Below are 8,772 nucleotides of genomic sequence, written 5' to 3'. Positions count from 1 at the left end.
TACACAGCCCAGCCCCTTGCAGTGCAGCCCTCCATCTTCGGAGCGGGAGGGTTGGGCAAAGCCCTGTTCAGTTACAGCAGCGCCTGTTTCATCCTCGTGGAGTGAGGAACACGAGGGCTGAAGTGAGCTCTCTTCCCTGCCCCCTCTGCAGGCTCCACAATCTTTCGTTGCCAAGCGGGCAGAAATGTGCCATTCAGAACATGTTTTCTGGACCAGCATCCCCTGGAAGCTTGTTGGAAATGCAGAATCCCAGGCCCTCTCCTGGCCTGTTGAATCAGCATTTGCCTTTTAAAAATCTTTTAAAAAATTTTTGACCACACCACATGGCATGTTGGATCTTAGTTCCTTGACTGGGGATTGAACCCATACCATACCCTCTGCATTGGAAGCATGGAGTCTTATGCACGGGACCAGCAGGGAAGTCCCACGATCTGCATTTAAAAACTATCCCTGGGAGATGTGTGTGCACACTGGTGTGAAAAGCACTGATATGCAGAAACCCTGGGTCTCGAGTGTGATTCCTGTTACTCGTTCAATTGACTGAGCCCCTCCCCAGACCTGCTGAGTCAAGAATCTCAAGATAGCACTGCATGCCAACTAAATCTCAATAAAACTGGAGGAAAAACAGGAAACAATAATACATGATGAATCTGGAAAATTCAATGGACCAAGGAGCCCGGTGGGCTACAGTCCGTGGGGTCACAAAGAGTCAGACACGACTGAGAGACTAAACATACATATGATGAATCTGAAAAATAATCTGGAGAAAGGGCCCAGGTATTAAACATGGATTTATCCTCATGCGCACGCACACGTGAGAGTTGGTGTTCTAGGAAAAGGAGCCCAAACTCGCTTTTTTCTTTAGTTGAGAGATTTCTTGGTTTGGATGGTATTTCTGCTGGCCACAAGCCAGCCAGCAGGCACAAACGTGGTTTTGATTTGAAAACAATAACTGTGTAAGTATGGTATCTGCATGTTCCAGCGACGCCATGGCTCATCAGTTTGTATTGTAACTCATGACGCTGCACACATGCTTTCTCTAGAGGTGTAATTTACCCAGGAGAGTTGTTTCCTGTCACACCCAGTGCCCCTCTTTTATATTTTATAATACATCTTTTATTAGCCTTATGTGAAAGTTGTATTATTATAACCTATCTAATAACATGCAATCAAAACACAATGCCTTATATAAATGAATTAAAGGAAAGTACTACATATATAATAAAATAAAATTGCCAGTAATAAAAAGGCTTCCCTGCAAACGGTAAAGAGTCTGCCTGCAGTGCAGGAGACCCAAGTTCGATCCCTGGGTAGGGAAGATCCCCTGGAGAAGGGAATAGCAACCCCATCCAGTATTCTTGCCTGGAGAATCTCATGGATAGAGGAGCCTGGTGGGCTACAGTACATGGGGTAACATAGAGTCAGAAACAACTGAGTGACTAAAACACACACACGCCAGTAATAACATGTGAGCACAGTTGCACTGAAGGACATACTGAAGTGGTCAACAGCTTGTGTCCAGTGGGCAGCCGCCATAGGCACACAGGTACACTGGCCAGATGTAGGGCTGACTCAGCACCTTAAACAACTGGAACCTCATTGTTCTTCCTGATGTCAGCTTCTGAATTGGTGAACAGCTTCTTGTAAAGTGAAAGTGAAAGTCGCTCAGTCATGTCTGACTCTTCGTGAGCCCATGGACTATACAGTCCATGGAATTGTCCAGGCCAGAATACTGGAGTGGGCAGCCTTTCCCTTCTCCAGGGGATCTTCCCAACCCAGGGATCTAACCCAGGTCTCCCTCATTGCAGACGGATTCTTTACCAGCTGAGCCACAAGGAAAGCCCAAGAATACTGGAGTGGGTAACTTATCCCGTCTCCAGCCAATCTTCCCGAACTAGGAATTGAACTAGGGTCTCCTGCATTGCAGGCGGGTTCTTTATCAACTGAGCTATCAGGGGAGCCCTTCTTGTAAAGTTCAGAACAAAACAAAATAGAATTTATTTTAGATTTACAGAATAATTGCATTCTTAGAAATCTCAGCATATATTAACTATATATGCCAGAAATCCTTTTTAACTGTTAAACAGTTAAATTTCCCCTTCAGTTGACTTGAAGTGGGCTTTTAAGTCACAAAAGATGTGTTTCGTGTCTTCATTTGTGTGTTCTGACTTACTGTGCCATGTTGACCACTCTCGGTCCCCTGCCACCCATCCCAATGCCCATGGTCCCCCTCAATCACTTCAATAACCAAACATGCACCCACAGACTTCCTGGGTGCCCTCCAGGGGCTGTGCCACTCCTGAGAATGACCGCTATAACCCCTGCCAGGGACACTTTTGAAGGTGTGCTGCCATCCTGTCTTGAGGGCTGGGTTTAGGCAAGGTGACCATGGCTTAGTGTAAAAGTATGAAACACCCTTTGAGTAGAAGTGTAGGATTCCGCTGACGTCCCCACCAATCATGCAACACAACATAGTTTCCTTGGCTTTTCTGTCGGGTAGGCCTGATCTCTACAAGGCAGCAAGCGGTAGTGTGAAGCGAGATCTTCATTTCCTGCCCAGGAATTGAACCTGGGTAGCCCGGATGAAAACCAGGAATCCTAGCCACCAGTCCAGCAGGGGTTAGAGGCTAGAAGCTATTTTTCCCTGGACCTTTGCCTCCAGTGAAAAATGCATTTATCACAGAGGCAGAAACTGTAAATGTAGGCACAAAGTTTATTATTAGAGACAGCACAACAAGTGGGAGAGCACATAGAGAAACAGCTCGTTTAGTTGGGACAGAAGCACGGCAGAGATGCACACCCAGAGAAAGGGTGTGGGCATCCCCCTAGTGAGGAGGCGTGCAGTAAAGAGGTGGTTGGGTCATTAATATAGGTCAGCTCTTCTGGGTCTTTGTTTACCTTTAGCCCATCATCCGGTTTCTTTTTCCACATCTGACCTACCATGGGGCGCTCCCCTGGGTGCACATACACCCCTCAGCCAAGATGGATCTTGAAGTGAAGGCTTTTGGGAGGAGCAAGACTCATTATGGCCTGGTGTTATCCCCTGACTTTTGACCCCAAGGAGCCTTTCTGTGTATGTGTAGTGTCTCCCTTGTCTCCAAAAGAGGGGAGCAGAGATCCCTTAATCCTTTACTCAAACAAGCTTTTTCCCCCTCTTTGTCCTTGCCATGATATTGACTACTGCCATGACTATTATTGCTGGAGTCCTGCTCCAGCTGGTCCAGGGGTTCCCTCAGGATGGACGGCGTCCGCGATGTGAATCAGAAGACACAGCGAGTCTTGGTGTTTCCAAGTGTCTCCTGTCTTTATTGTTTTTTAAGACAGCTTTTATATTTTTAGTGGTACATAGAAACAAATGTATAGAGTCACATCAAATCAGCTGAATGGGTCAACAGTGTTGACCTTTACCAACATCGTTTGCATATCTTAGTTCATTTTGTTTACATCATCTTCTGGCCTGGGGGCCTGCTAACATCTTGTGACTCTCCTATTGATAAGGGTTGATCAGTCAGAACACTTTTGTATCAGGCACAGCAGGAAAGAATTCGTCAATAGAAAGTTTCAAGGTAAAACCTGTTTTCGGTAATTTACTCTACGCCTTGAGCTTAACAGAAAAGAATGTGGCCCCATAAAGTCATAGAAGAGCAAGCTGAAGGTCAGCTCTAAGTAAGAATCATCAGTTAAATCTACAATTGTCTTATTATTTGTATTAAAGCTAAACTTTTATTTATATAAAATTTTAACTATTATGCTTTCATTATATAGGCTAAATACATTAAGAGTAAAAACATAGTGAGTGAATATAGACTAAGTAACAGTTTCATAAAGCAATATTTCTTATATTTCCTAACAAGCCTTTTTTCCTGTGAAGGGTTTTGTGCCCATAAGGGCTTTCTGTGTGGAGGCTCTCAATGTTATTTTATTATTAAGGAACAGTTATGCACATTAGCTCCAAAGGCACAGGTACATTTATTAAACAAACCAATATGTTAGCAAAAGGAATTTAGATCAGCATATTCTATATCCCAGATAATTTTATTTAGGGTGTTACTGTTCAGGGGCCTTGTTGATTTGAGGTTTCAGAATGATCTATTTTAGAAGAAAATCGGGAAAGGCCTTTTGCTTAAGTCATAGAAAATAAGAAGAGGTTTTTTATAGTAAACATCAGAAAGACAGATATCTTTAAGGTGAGCGCTGAGGCAGCCTTCCGAGAATCCCTGAGGCCTGAGAAGCCATGCTCAATCATTCCTCTTTCCCATGACTCTGTCATGGGTGGGATCTCGTGGGCTGGCTCCCGGCATATTATCTTAAGGTGTTTACAAGAGACAAACCCTGGTTATTTACCTTGTTTCTGAGGTTACTTTCATTTCAGAGGGCAAAGAGGAGGCTGATTGGAAATGCCTTAACTGGAGGCATTTACAGTCTCTCTTGTCTCAGAAAATGCTAACCGTTGGAAGTACCTAGCCTGAAGCCCACTTCCTCATGACCCATGAAATGCAAGCAGGAGGCTAATTGTAAATGTCTAACCTGAATCCCACCTATCTCCTAACTCAGGCCCAGGGCTCCCCAGGGTCCAACCTTCCCACTTTACCTCTGATCCTCTCCCCCACAGTACGCTCTTCTGTAGAGGACACTATCAAGGTTCAAAATGCAAAAGGCCACTGTAGCAGCTGTCCACCTCTGACTGTTAAGTTAGCTAGTCAGTTAAAGCCTGGACTTACTGTTCACGGTTCACCACAAATCAGCACAATAACCAGACTTTCAGCACTTGGTTGCTTTGGGTTTCATTTCAGGTCAACCAGTCCTGAAGAAGGCTTCTTTCTTCTCCTTCCATCGCTTATCTCTTTCCTTCCAGTAGCTCCTCTATTTCTGTCCTTGAAAGAAAACTCAAAAAAAAAAAAAGAAAGAAAGAAAACTCAGCTTTTCCATTTTTCTCGACTTGGTCCCAGGAAGTTCCACTAAGATCCTCTCTATCTCTGATTTGGTTACTTGTCTGCCCGGAACAATCACACCCATGTCTCCAGCACATGCATATAATGTCCTCAGCTAAAACAATTTATCAAAAGTCCCACCGTTAGAAGGGATAGCTAGGGACTTTGGGAAGGTCGTGGACACACTGCTGTATTTAAAATGGATAACCAACAAAGACCTATTGTAAAGCACAGGAAACTGTTCAATGTTATATGGCAGCCTACATGGGCGAGGAGTTTGGGGGAGAATGGATACATGTATACGTATGGCTCAGTCCCTTCACTGTTCACCTGAAACTATCACAACATTGTTAATCGGCTGTACCCCAATTCAAAATGTTTTTGGTGTTAGAAAAAAGTCCTACCACTGAAGAATTTCATCCACTCAATTAGTAACTTAAAAGTTAAGGGAAGATACAGCCCTGGGTCAGTGAGCCTGGATTCAGCCCTGGCTTCAGCACTCCTCAGCTGGGTGGACTTGACCTTGACTTAATCCTCTTGGATGATCACAAGTTGTGGAGAAGGAAATGGCAACTCACTTCAGTATTCTTGCCTGGAGAACCCCATGGACAGAGGAGCCTCGTGGGGTATTATCCATGCAGTCCCAAAGAGCTGGATATGCCTTAGTGACTGAGCACACACACATTCCTTGCTATACATATAATGTCACTTTCGAACTTTCTCAGCTATTTTAAAGTTGCTATGAAGTGTAACAAATGTTTCTTCTAAGTTTTGCGACTATCTGAATAATATATTAATATAAAACCTTCCCATATAGTTAAACAATTCTAGTAAAGTTAATAATCATAGATATTAATTTTCAAGTCTGGCAATCATAATACTACCTACAAACTTAGCAAAATTCTATCCCTTTCAACTTAAAAATCTAAGTCTAAATTAATCAAGTACACATCTGAAATTGGAATCTTTTTTCTTTCATAAATGATGGCTTTTACTTATTCTTTCAATCAAAGTCATGCCTTTGAAAAAGAGATAAATTATGAAGAGAACACACATTAAGACATAAAGAAAATTGTTTTTCTTCACCATAATTTATGTTGCCAGATAAACAGATGCTTTGTAAATGACAAAGTGCATTCCATAAAAACCCAAAGAAAGTGTTTAATTAAAAAATATAGCCCCAATCCTAACCTTCTAAACTAGAATTAATAGTAAAACAGTAAATATTCCAGATAAAATTAAACTTGAGCAATCTAGATGTCAAAATCACCTGAAGAGACCAGAAGTGACATTACTTAGAAAACAAGGAATGAAACTGGAATCTTAAGATGGATTTGTTAGACTCCAAAATGCTAAAGTTTTAAAAGTTACAAATAGTTTCAATTCCGAATATACACAGTTTATCCCCAAATTTAACATAAATATGAATTGAGCTTTGAATTCATTCCATGTATTTAATTTTAAGTTGTCTGGAGGTTGAAGACCTTTACCAACTTAGGAAACAATTGTTCCACCCCAAGCTTTTTATTTAGAAATTTCTTTCTTTTTAAAAAAAAAAAAAAAATTTCTTTTTGGCTGTGCTGGGTCTTCATTGCTGCGCTCAGGCTTTCTCCAGTTGTGGCAAGCGGGCGCTATTCTCTAGCTGCGGTGTGAGGGCTTCTTATTGCAGTGGCTTCTCTTGTTGTGGAGCACAGCCTCAGTAGTTGTGGCTGCCAGACTCGAGAGCACAGGCTCAATAATTGTGGCACAGGGGCTTAGCTACAGAGGGCTTAGTTGCTCCACGGCATGTGAGATCTTCCCAGATCAGGGATCGAACCCATGTCTCCAGTATTGGCAGGCAGATTCTTTACCACTGAGCCACCAGGGAAACCCAGAAATTCCCTTCTTAGTGCATGGAGATTGCATGCAACCAGGGATGTGCCTTGGGTGCAAGATCTTGACCCGCAAGTCCAGGGTGATTCTTTACATGGCAAAGAAGAACGAGCTGAGTGTCCATCCGTAGGGGCTCTTCCTACAGGGATTCCAAGTCCCCACAGGGATTCCAAGTCCCTGTAGGGAGGAATTTAACCCTTACCTTGGGAGTGATGCCCAGTGATTTAGCAAGTAAGCTCTGTGCAAAACTCCACCCCCTAGCTGTGAGATTTGGATAAATTCCTAACCTCTCTTTCTCAACCTCAATATTCTTGTCTGTAAAGTGAAAATAAGATAATAATAGCTACAGACACTACATCAGAGGATTGTGGTGAGGAATTAAATGAGATAATGGGTCTAAAAAGCTGAGCCTGGCCCAGAGTAAACTCTGAGTGCAAGCTCTATTATTTTAAGTAGCAATGCCGTGACTGAGTTCACATATTCATTTCCTGAACAAACAGCCGCCTTTCTTGTGGGAGGGAGTGTCCCTGTTTTTGAAATGATGGAAAAAGCAGCTTAATGACAGTACCTTATGCAATTAGTAAGTAGTTGAGCTGGTTCTGACCTTCCAGGAAAGTCTTACGGATTCTCCGGAGAAACACAGGCCCAGATTTACATTCTAGAAGGCGGTGGGGTGAGTGGGAGGTGGAGGGGACAGAAGGCAGAGTTGAAGACAGGTCTAGGCACCTACTTGAGCATGCTCGTGTGTGCTCAGTTGCTCAGTCGTGTCTGACTCTGCGACCCCATGGACTGTAGCCCACCAGGCTCCTCTGTCCATGGGATCCTCCAGGCAAGAATACTTGGAGTGAGTTGCCATTTCGTTCTCCAGGGATCTTCCAGTCCCAGGGATCAAACCTAAGTCTCCTGCATGGCAGGCAGATTCTTTACCATCTGAGCCACCAGGGAAGCCAGAAGATAAGTATCATATTAATGAAACGTCACCCATTAATCCCTTAGCACTAATGAAGGCAGCTCCTGCTCACTGATAAGGAAGTGAATAAGGATGAATAATTTATGCAGGTAATGTGTGTTGGAGGGTGTTGGGTGGAAGCTGCACGAAGAAATTTGAATTAAAGAGTTGTAAAATAATTTAGAGATTATCTAGTCCAATCTTTACATTCTATCACTGAAGAAATTGAGTAAAAACAAGAGAAATGACAGCTCTAGAGGATTTGGGTGGACAAACGCTTCTGGGACCAGGCAGACCAAACAGGAAGCAGAAGAGTGGGGGGAATGCTGTGCTTCTGTGAGAAGCTGCATTTTCTGGACTTTAGACTGGATGAGCACACACAGGTCCAGTTTTAGCTGATTCTAACTCCAGAGAGCTGCTTTACAGCTCTGTAAGTTGTAGATAACCAACAGCAATGCTGTCGATGAAAAACATACACGTGCGTGCTCAGTCATGTCTGACTCTTTGAGACTCTATGGGCTGTAGCCTGCCAGGCTCCTCAGTTCATGGGATTTTCCAGGCAAGGATACTGGAGTGGGTTGCCATTTCCTACTCCATAAAAACATATATTCACAACCTAAAAGTTGAGAGTTATGTTTTGTTCGGCCGGAATTTTTAGGACTTCAAGCCTGGGAAACACCGTCTCAAGTGACCCTGAGAGAACCGCTCCAAGGAGGCGAGGGGAGAGCTAGGGTATACAGGAGTTTTGCAACAAAGGGCAGGCAGTCGGAAGGATGACTGTTAATAAGAGAAAACTAGATATCTCAAGGAATTTAGTGCTTTTCTCTGTGTGGGAAAATGCAAGAGTCTGGGGTCTCTGAAATCATTCCTTTCGTATGCACCTCAACTATCCTGGGCCAGTCTCCTGTGTTTTCACATCCTGCTTTCCTCAGGGTTCACTGTGGGGAGTGGAAGCAATCTGACGGCTGCTGTTGTTCAGTCACTCAGTCGTGTCCGACTCTTAGTGACCCCATGGACTGC

Source organism: Giraffa tippelskirchi, chromosome 4 (assembly GCF_054371585.1).
Source record: "Giraffa tippelskirchi isolate mGirTip1 chromosome 4, T2T-mGirTip1v1.2.pri, whole genome shotgun sequence".
Lineage (NCBI taxonomy): Eukaryota > Metazoa > Chordata > Mammalia > Artiodactyla > Giraffidae > Giraffa > Giraffa tippelskirchi.
The sequence above is the reverse complement of the archived record's forward strand: the minus strand, read 5'-3'. Positions refer to the sequence as shown.